Source organism: Pinus tabuliformis, chromosome Q (assembly GCF_031772625.1).
Source record: "Pinus tabuliformis cultivar Carrire ecotype Pingquan chromosome Q, CPIR1, whole genome shotgun sequence".
Lineage (NCBI taxonomy): Eukaryota > Viridiplantae > Streptophyta > Pinopsida > Pinales > Pinaceae > Pinus > Pinus tabuliformis.
In genome coordinates, this window is record NC_142296.1 from 1,344,374,508 (window position 1) to 1,344,388,123 (window position 13,616).

General features: G+C 35.7%; 1 pseudogene; it reads right to left on the reverse strand.

Moving 5' to 3' along the window:
• Positions 1 to 1,964: 1,964 nt before the first annotated feature.
• Positions 1,965 to 2,321, reverse strand: LOC149224844 (UDP-glycosyltransferase 74D1 pseudogene; annotated as a pseudogene).
• Between the last annotated feature and the right edge of the window lie 11,295 nt (positions 2,322 to 13,616).

Genomic DNA, 13,616 nt, shown 5'->3' on the forward strand with positions numbered 1-13,616 from the left:
CAATAATAACCCTAATGACTTCACAACACACCCTATTACCAACTATCTTATATCTGACATTTAGTCATTAATTTGATCTTATATCTATCATTTAGTCATTAATTTGATTATTTTCTTATTATTCAGTTATATAATTATATCATATTATGTTTGATCCTAAATCAAATATTTATCAGAGTGAGGAAAAGATACTCCAAACTATACTCACCAGAAACTACAGTAAATAAATGGGAAACCTACATGAATAAAACAAAACTACAATGCAATTTAATTGATCAAAATAAAATAAAACTATAATGCAATTTAACTCATCAAAATAAAACAAAACTACCTTGCAATTAGATTCAGACTACACTTAATGAGAAATTAGTAAGTGTATGTGTAATCTTTAAAATATCCAAATCGATTTCCCATGTTGTATAATCTATGGGTTTATCCATGAAATTCTCACCATATTCCAAAATCGACAAAGAATGGATTTACGAGACTAATAAATCATATTGTGTTTCATTGATTTATTGTATCTAGCTTCCTTTTAAGATGCTTATGGGCTCTTCAAATTCTTTTCTCTTGAATAAATAAATATTTGACATTTTCACCATTTATGACAATCAAATTTCTGCCCTCCTCTATTCTTATTTTATTACCTTCTTTTTGAATCTTGAACATTGGTTTTGTCCCATCCTCTTTTTTCTCCTTAGATATTAGCACTTCTAGGTTTTCTTAGGCTTCCACCCCCTTATTTTATCATACCCATATTTCCTTATTTTCGCAATACACCTCTTAAAATATTGTGCCATGGAATATCAATCATCTAAAAGGAACTTTCCAATAGTCCAAATGTTGATTGAATATTTATTTTCCCCATTACATGGATATGTCCTTTGGATGGAGTTCCAAATCAAATAATAGTTGAATAAATATCCTATCCAGCATGGTTCAATACTCTTATTCAAGGTTGATGTATTCCAATGAAGTCCATTTCCAATAATTTCCAATATATCTCTCATCTAAAGCTCCATCAAGAGACCAGGAAACAACATCCAAACCAGTCATATGAAGAAGGGTCTAGTTTGAGGATTGAACATTGAGTCGAAAAAAATGTTATAAATCAAATGCCATACCAAACTCTACATAAAAGTTGCACAATGATCATTGAGTACCATGAACAAGAGCCCGTAAGAATGTAATATTTATATACATAATTTCATTTCTCTCAATGCAACAGTCCCTTTTAATTTCATAATTTGATTGTCAAACACCATGTATATATGCTCTCAATGCAATAGTCCCTTCTATCTTCTCATGAGCATGTATGCATATTTTCCATTTCCAATAATGGAACTTTGATTTCACTGCAATTCGAGGACTCTTGGCAGCGACTATGAGACGACTATATTGCAAAACAATGATATTAGGTTTATAATCCTCAGTATATAATTGCTTATATATAAACTTTTTTTGTACAGATTCTTTAGGTTCATAAGAGACTTGCCCAGTGAACATAATTGGACACAAGTTCATATGAGTGCGTTTCTAGATTTACCCAATATAAGTTAGAATGCCCCTCAAATTGTAGATAGATACTATACTCTTTTTAACGAAGGAATAGTATGAACATTTTAGTTTGAAAGCATAAGCTTACTTCCTGTTCGGTTGCTCAGTTCAACTAGCATCACCAGTAATCTCTACAAGAACACAATCCATCCTTAAAGTGGTGGAATCGGTTTTTATCTCTCACAATAATTTCTCTCCCAGCAACCTTGGAGATGAACTTAGTGGCAATGTGGCAGTCATTACACACACGAAGGTTCTTCATGATACGGATGGGGGTGCCCAGGCTCGTTTTCATCACTCATATGGGAAGACTCGGCGAAGGCGATTCTGAGAATCGCCCCACCACCAGTGGTGGTGGCGGGGCAGTGGTGGGGCGATTCTCAAAATCGCCCCACCACCTTAGTTTTTTAAATTGACCACTGGTGTATCTCCGCTTTTGAAGAGGCTGGACGAATAACCCATAAAAAGGAATATCCACTGGCCTTGAGCCCAAAAGCGATCTCATGATTTTGTTCTTTCGAAAGAACCGCGAGGCTGCTTCCGAAGGAAACGTACACAGCGCTCCCGAGTTGCTTAGCATTCAACCAATCTATGTACTTGACGTTTTCTGATACTTGTGCAACGAACTCTGTGTCCGGGGGCTTCTGTCCATCCAAGAAAGCTGAGGGTATGAGAGGACCCACAGTGCGAATGGGAGCTATCGCTTTCATTGCGGTTATTTCTTCGGATTCGAGTTCACCAAACGAATTTCCAAGAACCCACATTGCCTCTGGTAGAAATAAAAGTACATTCACTAGCACTTGCAGGGAGTAGGGATTTGCAGGTTGTAGAAAGGATGGCAGATCAAAGACTCTCAGCGGTGGAAGTCCTGTCCCAACAGTTGTCTTTCACATTTTCTCCAACGGGATAGCTGAAAACAATAAGAACAATATGTTAGCATTACAAGTAATGAGAGTGCCATGAAAAGATATACACTTGGTTGCAATTTTTGTAATGTAAAATATACCCAGTTTTCCATGGAAAAAAATGACGATATATTTAAAAAACTAAGGTGGTGGGGTGATTTTGAGAATCGCCCCACCACCGCCCCGCCACCAGTGGTGGTGGCGGGGCGGTGGCGAGGCGATTCTCAGAATCACCCCACCACCTTAGTTTTTTAAATTGACCACTGGTGTATCTCTGCTTTTGAAGAGGCTGGACGAATAACCCATATAAAGGAATATCCACTAGCCTTCAGCCCAAAAGCGATCTCATGATTTTGTTCTTTCGAAAGAACCGCGAGGCTTCCAAAGGAAACGTACACAGTGCTCCCGGGTTGCTTAGCATTCAACCAATCTATGCACTTGACGTTTTCTGATACATGTGCAACGAACTCTGTGTTTGGGGGCTTTCGTCCATCCAAGAAAGCAGAGGGTATGAGAGGACCGACAGTGCGAATGGGAGCTATCGATTTCATTGAATTTATTTCTTCCGATTCGAGTTCGTTAAACGAATTTCCAAGAACCCACGTTGCCTCTGGTAGAAATAAAAGTACATTCACTAGCACTTGCAGGGAGTAGGGATTTGCAGGTTGTAGAAAGGATGGAAGATCAGAGACTCTCAGCGGTGGAAGTCCTATCCCAATAGTTGTCTTTCGCATTTTCTCCAATGGGATCGCTGAAAACAATAAGAACAATATGTTAGCATTACAAGTAATGAGAGCGCCATGAAAAGATATACACTTGGTTGCAGTTTTTGTAATGTAAAATATACCCAGTTTTCCATGGAAAAAAATGATGATATATTTAAAAAACTAAGGTGGTGGGGCGATTCTGAGAATCACCTCGCCACCACCACTGGTGGCGGGGCGATTCTCAGAATCGCCTTCGCTGAGTCTTCCCATATGAGTGATGAAAACGAGCCCGGGCACCCCGATCCGTATCATGAAGAACCTTCATGTGCGTAATGACTACCGCATTGCCACTAAGTTCATCTCCAAGGTTGCTGGGAGAGAAATTATTGTGAGAGATAAAAACTGATTCCACCACTTTAAGGATGGATTGTGTTCTTGTAGAGATTACTGGTGATGCTAGTTGAACTGAGCAACCGAACAGGAAGTAATCTTATGCTTTCAAACTAAAATGTTCATACTATTCCTTCGTTAAAAAGAGTATAACTATATCTATCTACAATTTGAGGGGCATTCTAACTTATATTGGGTAAATCTAGAAACGCACTCATATGAACTTGTGTCCAATTATGTTCACTGGGCAAGTCTCTTATGAACCTAAAGAATCTGTACAAAAAAAGTTTATATATAAGCAATTATATATTGAGGATTATAAACCTAATATCATTGTTTTGCAATATAGTCGTCTCATAGTCGCTCCCAAGAGTCCTCGAATTGCAGTGAAATCAAAGTTCCATTATTGGAAATGGAAAATATGCATACATGCTCATGAGAAGATAGAAGGGACTATTGCATTGAGAGCATATATACATGGTGTTTGACAATCAAATTATGAAATTAAAAGGGACTGTTGCATTGAGAGAAATGAAATTATGTATATAAATATTACATTCTTACGGGCTCTTGTTCATGGTACTCAATGATCATTGTGCAACTTTTATGTAGAGTTTGGTATGGCATTTGATTTATAACATTTTTTTCGACTCAATGTTCAATCCTCAAACTAGACCCTTCTTCATATGACTGGTTTGGATGTTGTTTCTTGGTCTCTCGATGGAGCTTTAGATGAGAGATATATTGGAAATTATTGGAAATGGACTTCATTGGAATACATCAACCTTGAATAAGAGTATTGAACCATGGTGGATAGGATATTTATTCAACTATTAGTTGATTTGGAACTCCATCCAAAGGACATATCCATGTAATGGGGAAAATAAATATTCAATCAACATTTGGACTATTGGAAAGTTCCTTTTAGATGATTGATATTCCATGGCACAATATTTTAAGAGGTGTATTGCGAAAATAAGGAAATATGGGTATGATAAAATAAGGGGGTGGAAGCCTAAGAAAACCTAGAAGTGCTAATATCTAAGGAGAAAAAAGAGGATGGGACAAAACCAATGTTCAAGATTCAAAAAGAAGGTAATGAAATAAGAATAGAGGAGGGCGGAAATTTGATTGTCATAAATGGTGAAAATGTCAAATATTTATTTATCTCATCAGAACAGAATAAAATAGTTTATATTTTTCATTTGCAAATCTGTAATTTGCAATTTGCAATTCTTCGTTGATTGCATAAAATAGTTTGCATTTTCCATTTGCAAATCTGTAAATAATCACAAATGGATTCCCTGCTCTCTTTGGCTAAGCAAATTGTTATAAACCAAATCAAGTCCAAACGTACGCAAGCAATGTTTGGTAAATGAAGGCAACCAAGTGCTTCAAGACTTGAGATATAGGGTGAGGGTCTTTCGACTATTTTAGTTAATGACTCGAATTTGGAATGTGATCAAGATATGTCAGTTAGGATTTGTTAGGCTGAGTCAACAACTCACTTAATTCATTTTGTTTAGGGTCTGTTAGGCTCATTTTGTTTGAATGCATGAGGTTAAAACAGTCGTTTTTGGGAGATTTGGGATCGTTTTGACTAGATTGGTGTTAATAAATAAAAATTTCAATAATTTCTAATAAATTTATATGGTTTAATTCCACACATCATTATTAAATTGATAAATAGACAAATCACTTGGAGGAAATAAAAAAGTTTTTCGAAGAAGCTTATCTTTTATCTCTTTGCATAGATAAGATTTGTTTTTGCTGATAATTCTGTTGAGATGAATTGATTACAAGGGAAGCAAGTGTGTAAGCAAGTCTTAATCATATAAATAAATTTCACATGTAGACTTGAACATATATAATTTTGATTTTTTTAATAAATATAAAATTAATTGTGTTTGGATGAATTATAGTGTTTTTTTCTTCACTTGATTAACATTCGTAGTGGATGATATGTAGTGAGTTCTTTTTATATATTACAATTCACCATTATTAAATTAGTTGAGTTTGTTTTATTAATTTTGAAAATTGGTATAAAATTGATATAAAATGTTTTAAAGTGATTTCATGTTTGTGAAAATATTGAATTTTGATAAAAATGAATGTTGAGTATAATGATAAATACATTCTATTTTATAAAAATGACATGGGCGTTGAGGAGGTGACATGGGCGTTGAGTATGTGCTTGCATTACCATATTTTCTTAAATGGTATTTGAAATAGTTATTCAAGAAAATTTCTAAACATTTCAGCCTTTCATTCAACAAAGAATTAATGCTCTTCAATTTCTTCCAGATGCAATGCAAGAAATTGGGTTGAAGAAAGGGGACTTTAGTGAATCACATGTGGCAAAAAAGGCAAAGGAACCCCAACCACCATTACATGGAATGTTTGGAAAGACATACATTGGGAGATTCACAGACATCAAAGACCCATTAGAAGAGGAAAATGAGCAAAAGGAAACAGAAAATATTGTGGAAGAAGACAATGATGAAATTCTAGAGGAGGAAGAGTTTGGATTACGTGACATTGTTGATTAAATTTAAGTTATGCTTGGAAATCAAGCTTTGCAATGTTTTGACTTTGACATTTTATGAGAAGAATAAACACATAATTAGTGTTGTTATACGTTCAATATTTGTAATATGTGATTTTCGCATTGATTTTTAAGTTAATCATTATTTTTTTTTTTTTAAAGTGATTATTATTATTTTTTTGACATGAAATTCATAAAAAAAGCTATTATTTAACCATTTTTAGTTAAAATTATCGTATAAAAATTGTGATTTTGACATGTCAATTCTAGCAAAAAATTATCAAAACATGTAGTTTTTTAGTTATATTTATGTTAAAAATGGTTAATTTATGTCCATTGCTAAAAAATATTGTTTTTTAGAAACAATTATTTCATGTGGAGTGAAAAATTAATTATGTATAAATATGTAGAATATCGAAATTCTAAATATTGACCTCCTAATTTAAAAATGCAAAACAATAAAAACCTCACTAAAAAAAAAAAATTAAAATAAAAAACAAGAAAATGTGAAGAAAACGACCACTTCAAAAATGATCAAATTTACAAAATAATTATTTACATTTTATACATTAGAAAATTTAAAGCCAAAAAACAAGTCTTTTAAAAAAAGGGGGTTATGCAGAATACTCACTTTTTTAAATCAGCATGAAAATCACTACCATTCTAAAACGTAATGTACATAAAACTATCCTTCCCATGACATTCCTTCCAAAAACTATGCTCTAAAAAAAACATGTTCATTCTGCATCACCCCTTTTCAAAATCAGGTCACTTTTTTGCTATCTCTACGAAACGGGTAACAGTATCAGTTCTCATTTCAAAGTTTACATTGTTTATGGTGTTGCAATGTCTTTATTACCTGTACCATGAGGCCTTAATCACTCCTTGTTCCATTTTCCTTTGTTCTTTCAATTACCTTTCTAGTCTAGCCTAGTCTCAGAACTGTGCTTTGATTGCTCATAGCAATGCCTTAGCTTTCGGATGGTCTTCTCCAACAATCTAGGCTCATTGAACTCAAACCCATATTTGAATACAACAAGTAATCCACTATGAACCTCTGAATCTTGGGCTTCTTCTCCATGAGGTAAGGCACACACCTTAGTAGCTACACGAACCTACTATTGTACTCCTCATCTGTCATCAATCCCATATTTAGCTCATAGAATTATTTTTTTATGTCATCATAGTATCTATCTGATAGGTATTTCTTCTTGAATAACCATTCAATCTCACTCCAAGTCAAGTCCTCCTCATGAATACATATTACATTCTTCACATCTTCCCACCAAATGTATGCTTTACCTTTGAGACTAAATGTAGCTACTCTGGCTTTCACGTTCCCTGAATAATCATGTAACTTGAAGAACTTTCTCATGCCAAGAAACCTTTCCTCTGCATCCTATGATTTATTCATTTCTCCATAAAAAGTAGGTGTCTTTGATTTATTAAGCTCATATGGAAAGTATCCCTTATCAGTCCTCCTGTAAGGATGATAACGATAACGATCATAGTGCATATCTGAATTAGAACTAGAATAGTACCTATGTCCATCACCTCTCCTATCCGGAGTGTCCAACAATTTGCCATCTCTCACTGTGTCATCTCTATCCGACCTATGACCACGACGCGACCTACTACCATACGCCCCATTATTTCTTTCCTCCTTCTCATGGTTGATCTGACAAGGTCCCTCTCACTTCGAATCTAACAAACTCTGAAGTATCACTACATTTACCTCTGCTTATTTCTTCTATGTCTGTATGATTATGTCATTATCTGCCTTACAACTCCATATTTCTTCCCTTAAGCTTCTCAACGTGTCTGTTAGATTAGAAGAATGCCCAACACCATGCTCCTCATTTGATCTATAGCGAGAATCTCGAGAACTGTAGTCTACCATCTTGTTATTCATATTTGATATTCTTCCTACAGAGTACTTCATACCATCTAAACCAAAACACAATAAACCAACATAACTTAGCATAGTTTGGGGAGGATATCTCATCTTCAATATCAACGAATTAGAATAATGCATGTATAACATAGTCACAATAGCATATAGAAATATAAATCATAAGCATATAATCCTATATCCATCATTCTAGTTAGAGTCCAGTCACCACTGCATGACCATGTCAACCACAAATACCATGACCTCATGTATGATGACATCAACAACGCCAACATATGTGTACAATGCAAAACCATAAACGTAGATGATACACCAACACATATGCAAACAAAACACAAGCATAACCATGGACAACACACATGCATAAACACATATGATCAAGCGTAAACAAGAAATGCTTGTAACAATGGGTAGCAACATGTAACCAAACATATAAGAATGATACATGTAAGTGACATATAACAACATGTAACCAGTCATACACTCAGGACAGTGCACTCCACAAAAACAACATCAACTTCCACAAGTCGACATCACTACAACCATGATCAACACCATGCAAATGCAACAAGCACATGGTCTCACAACACAAGATACACACGTGCAGCCGACATGCACAACCAACACCCAACCCATCCAATCCAAGGGGTGAACCATACTATGATACCAATCTGTAACACCCTCCTCCCACATCTACCCAAGTAACTGGCCAACCAGGGCAAACATACGACGAGAGGCCACTATGATATGATTCAACCTCCTAAGTCACGTTAAGGAAGTGGAACTGACAAAAACATACCATCTAGACCTTAAACATCAACATTAGACCCTCAGAAAGCATCCCAACCATTCTGACAATCATCCCCTAGGTCCCACTGAGATTTTAGACAACTTGACCCCCAAAACCTCCCATGTTATAGGCTTGCCAACATCCAGGAGGTTTTGGATGCTCTCTTAACATGGCATGTTAGCATCCAAGGACTATTTTACTCAGTGTTGTGCAAGTGTCCCTGGGATTTGAGCCACTTTTTCAACCCTAGAGACTACGTCACTTCCCATAATTGAATGACACCTCCAGAATAGTAAGATAATAGGGAAACAATGATGCCAAAGTAAATACTTGAACAAGCCCTTAACTGGACCCCTAATAACCATGAAAGGCATTTCATCAAACATATCACAAATATGTAATCTATAGGTGTAAACAACGGATTTAAGCATAGGGATCTCATACTTATCTGAGAATCACTAAGAACCATTATTCCCTCATATCATTTGTTGCATTATCATGTATTAGGTCATAGATACATTGTCTATTCATTTACAAGTAAAAGCATGATGAGGGCCATACATATCTACTATCATAACACATATACATAACCAACATAACAACATTAGAAATACGAGGAAAATCACAATCGTATAATCCACATATAAACCAGTATAATACTCATAGAAATACAAGGAGAAATAACCTCATATTGATGATACAAAATCCCAACCTAGGATGGGACTTCGATGTTCCACCCGACCGTAGAATGGATGAGCCAAATATCACTTCATCCATTCACCCCCATGCCATATTCCAAGCATGAATGTGGGGTCTCATAGAACACATCAATCCAAAACCATCCAGGGCTTCCAGAGGCCAACTATCTCAACCCATCAAACATTGATTCCACCTCATGGTCGAACATCACAAAATCGTCATCATATTGGTCTCTACCCAATCCTTCCAATGCTCTAGAGCGTTTGTTCCAACCAAGGCTTCCAGGACTAGTAACTCAACCCACAACTTTCAATGGGCTTTCATAGCATTTTCCTAACCAGGGCTTCCAATACTAGTAACTCAACCCACTAACAGCTTCCACAACTTTTGTCTAACCAAGGTATCTAGGACTAGTAACTCAACCCAAGCTATTACAAGGCTTCTAGAGTGCTTATGCAACTAGGGCTTCCAAGATTTAATAACTAGTGGCCTAGGTGCAGGCGACATGGACAAACGGCTAGAACCTGAGATAATTTCTTCTAATGCTGGCTGAATTTCTCCTTCTGCTTCCACTGGTGTATCAGTCATTTACTATTAGACTCACTATTATAATAATTCCCTTGCTCCTTTATATAACCATTCTTCCTTTTTAAATCACCCCAACCCTTGTTATCGGGCATAAATCATACCATAAGCCTTGTTGCTTTAAAAAAACAAAATGCATTGAAAACACAATATACACGGGCGGAGGGATTTCGTTCCAAAGGAACGAAAAATACACAATCGGTGCTTTAAGATCACTATATTGTTAATTCAAAAGAATTAACTATCGACGCTTTATATTTCAATTGTGTGTTTGAAACGCAATTAACACTATTGGCACACTTTTAGTACAAAGGGTCAAAACAATACTATCGGCACTTTAATATGGCGATTCCCCGATGCAATCTACCACGTGTCTATCGACAATTGCTATCGATGATTCCAAAAGTCCACACAATAGACTCCTTCCGCTTCGACTGTGTGATGCGACAATCCTTATGGACCCGAAAATTTATCCAACCCGCCATATAATATTTCGGGTCCGAGCTTATCGGGGTTTCGGACTTCAGTGGTTCTACAGATCTCTTCCGCTCCACTTATGGTTATGCGATGCGATGAAGGTTCGGACCTAATACAGGTATGAACCAAAATCAATAAAATTTTAGGTCCAGAGCTACGTCCAGACTAATATTTTTTTACGAATTCTTTGTGTAAAACATAGTTTGGCCGCGAAACTCTATACAATGATTTAAGAAGCCTATGTTCACTGATATGAAGGAAAAAAGATTTTAAAGGCTCCAACCTAAATATTCATGGGAAAATAAGGCTAATTCATCGATATTCAAACTCAGAAAAAATGCCATTAAAGCTGATACACGCATATAAATAACATTCAACAGAGAACCATATAATCAAATGCAGAGAGAGGTTTTTCTTCAGATGATAATGCTTCCGGGCATGACTCTCCCTCTGAGCGTCTCGTTATTTTATTTATAATTAATAGATAAAGCTTTCTCACCCATTATCCTTTACAAAAGCATGACTTATTTTAACATAAAGTGATTTAAAGCAATAAAGCTACTACAGCTTATCATAAAGCGATTTATTACAACTTGATATTATTCTTAATTTTATCATTATCCTAAGCTAGAAAAGCATGAAAATTGTGGGCTAAAGGACCCCACTCCTTTGCCTATAGAATTTTTTGGATTTTCTAGAATGAGTTTGAATATTTTCCCTCCAAGTCACATGCTCCTGCATCAGACTTCGGAGGACAAAATTCTTCATGGGCTCCTATCCATGAGTTCATCTACAGAACTTTCCAGTTTCTGTAGCATGTCTTCTGTAACCCAAGTAGCTTCAGTGGTCAGCTGATCCTTCCACTTTAACAAATACTAGAAGGATTCTTTTCCCCTTGTTTTCTTAAACACCTTCTTGTCCAGAATTCTAGTCAATCTCTTGGGTCTCTTAATCTTGTGTTGTATCATCTGCATTTTCACCTTCATAATTGTACAGGTCTGCAGCATTAAAAATTGGTGATATTCCAACATCAGGGGGTAACTCAATATCATAGGCATTTGCAGAAAATTTCCTCAACACTCTACACGGTCCAATTTTTTTGAACTTCAGTTTGTTATACTCCCTCTTTGGAAACCTCTCCTTTCTGAGATGTGATAAAACCAAATCTCCAACTTCAAAGTTCACCTCTCTTCTTCTCATGTCTACTCTGGTTTTGTACTTGATGTTGCTATCCTACAACTGTTATTTCACTTGTTCATGTATTGCTTGCATTTCTGAAGCAAAGTCTTCACCCTCTACACTTCTCATCTCTTCTTTTCCCAAGTTTCGTAACTCAGCTACTCCTCTTGGATGCATTCCATAAACAATATGGAATGGACTCTGTCATGTAATCCTGTTAGGTGAGTTATTATATGCATATTCAACTTGTGCCAATACTTGATCCCACTGCTTTGGATGTTCTGCAATAAGGCTCCTTAAAAGATTTCCCAAACTCCTATTCACAACTTCAGTCTGTCCATCAGTTTGTGGATGATAGGCAGAACTGAAACTTAATTTAGTTCCCAACTTCTTCCATAATGTCCTTCATAAATGTCCAACAAATTTGGAATCCCTGTCGGAGACAATACTCTTAGGCAACCCACCTAATCTTACAACGTCCTTAAAAAACAAATTAGCAATGTGAGAAGCATCACTAGTCTTATAACATGGAATAAAGTGTGCCATTTTTTAAAATATGTCCACTACAACAAAAATTTGAATCACTGCTTCTTTGAGTCTTTGGTAAACCCAAAACAAAATCCATACTTACCATATCCCAAGGCTTATCTGGAATTGGTAATGGAATATACAAACCTGTGTTTTGGCTTCTTCCCTTTGCATATTGACAGACTTTGCAAGTTCTCACATACTTCTCCACTTCAGATTTCATTTTCGGCTAGAAATAAAATCTGTTTAGCTGCTCATAAGTCTTCTCTACACCAAAATGTCCTGCAAGTCCTCCACTATGTTTTTCTTTGATTAAATTCTCCCTCATTGAACAGTTTGGTATGCACAACTGATTTTTTTTAAACAACAGTCCATCTTGTAAGAAGTAATCCAACCATTTACTCCTATCCATCAAAACATGATTTTTACAAGCCTCAAATGCCTCTTTAAAATCTGAATGAGTCTCATACAATTCTTTAAGAAAATAAAAACCCAAAACTTGGATTTGACTCTCTTGAAATAATACATTCCTCCTACTTAAGACATCTGCAACCTTGTTTGATTGGCCATTTATATGCTTCAAAACAAAATGGAAACCTTGAAGATATTCTACCCATTTAGCATGTTTCTGGCTGAGCTTTGGTTGCTGCATTATAAATTATAGTGCATGGTTATCTAAATAAAGGATGAATTCCTTTGACATTAGATAATGCCTCCATTTATTTAACGACTGCACAACTGCATAGAACTCTTTGTCATAAGAAGAATACTTACTTTTTGAATCATTCAACTTTTCACTAAAATAGGCTATTGGTCTATCTTCCTGGCTTAAAACACCTCCAATAGCTTCTCTGCTGGGATCACACTTCACTTGGAAAGGCTTACTAAAATCAGGTAAAACGAAAATAGGTTTTTCAATGATTTTCTTCTTTAACAACTGAAAATTCTTCTCTGCTTCAGCAGTTTATCTAAATGGTTATTTTTCCTTCTTTATGGTCTCAATAATAGGTGCATTGATCTTACTAAAATTTTTAATGAATTTTCTATAAAAGCTAGCAAGACCATGAAAACTTCTTACCTCAAAAACACTCTTGGGTGAAGGCCACTCCATGATTGCCTTGATCTTCTCTGGATCCATCTTCAGCTCTTCAGCAGAAATAACAAAACCCATGTACACTAGCTCTTCTTTCATAAATGAACACTTCTTCAAATTCAACAATAATTTCTCCTGCTGCAGCTTTTGTAAGACATAGTTCAAATGCCTCATATGCTCCTCCTTAGACCTGCTGTAAACTAATATGTCGTCCAGATATACTATTACAAATTTACCAATAAAATCTTT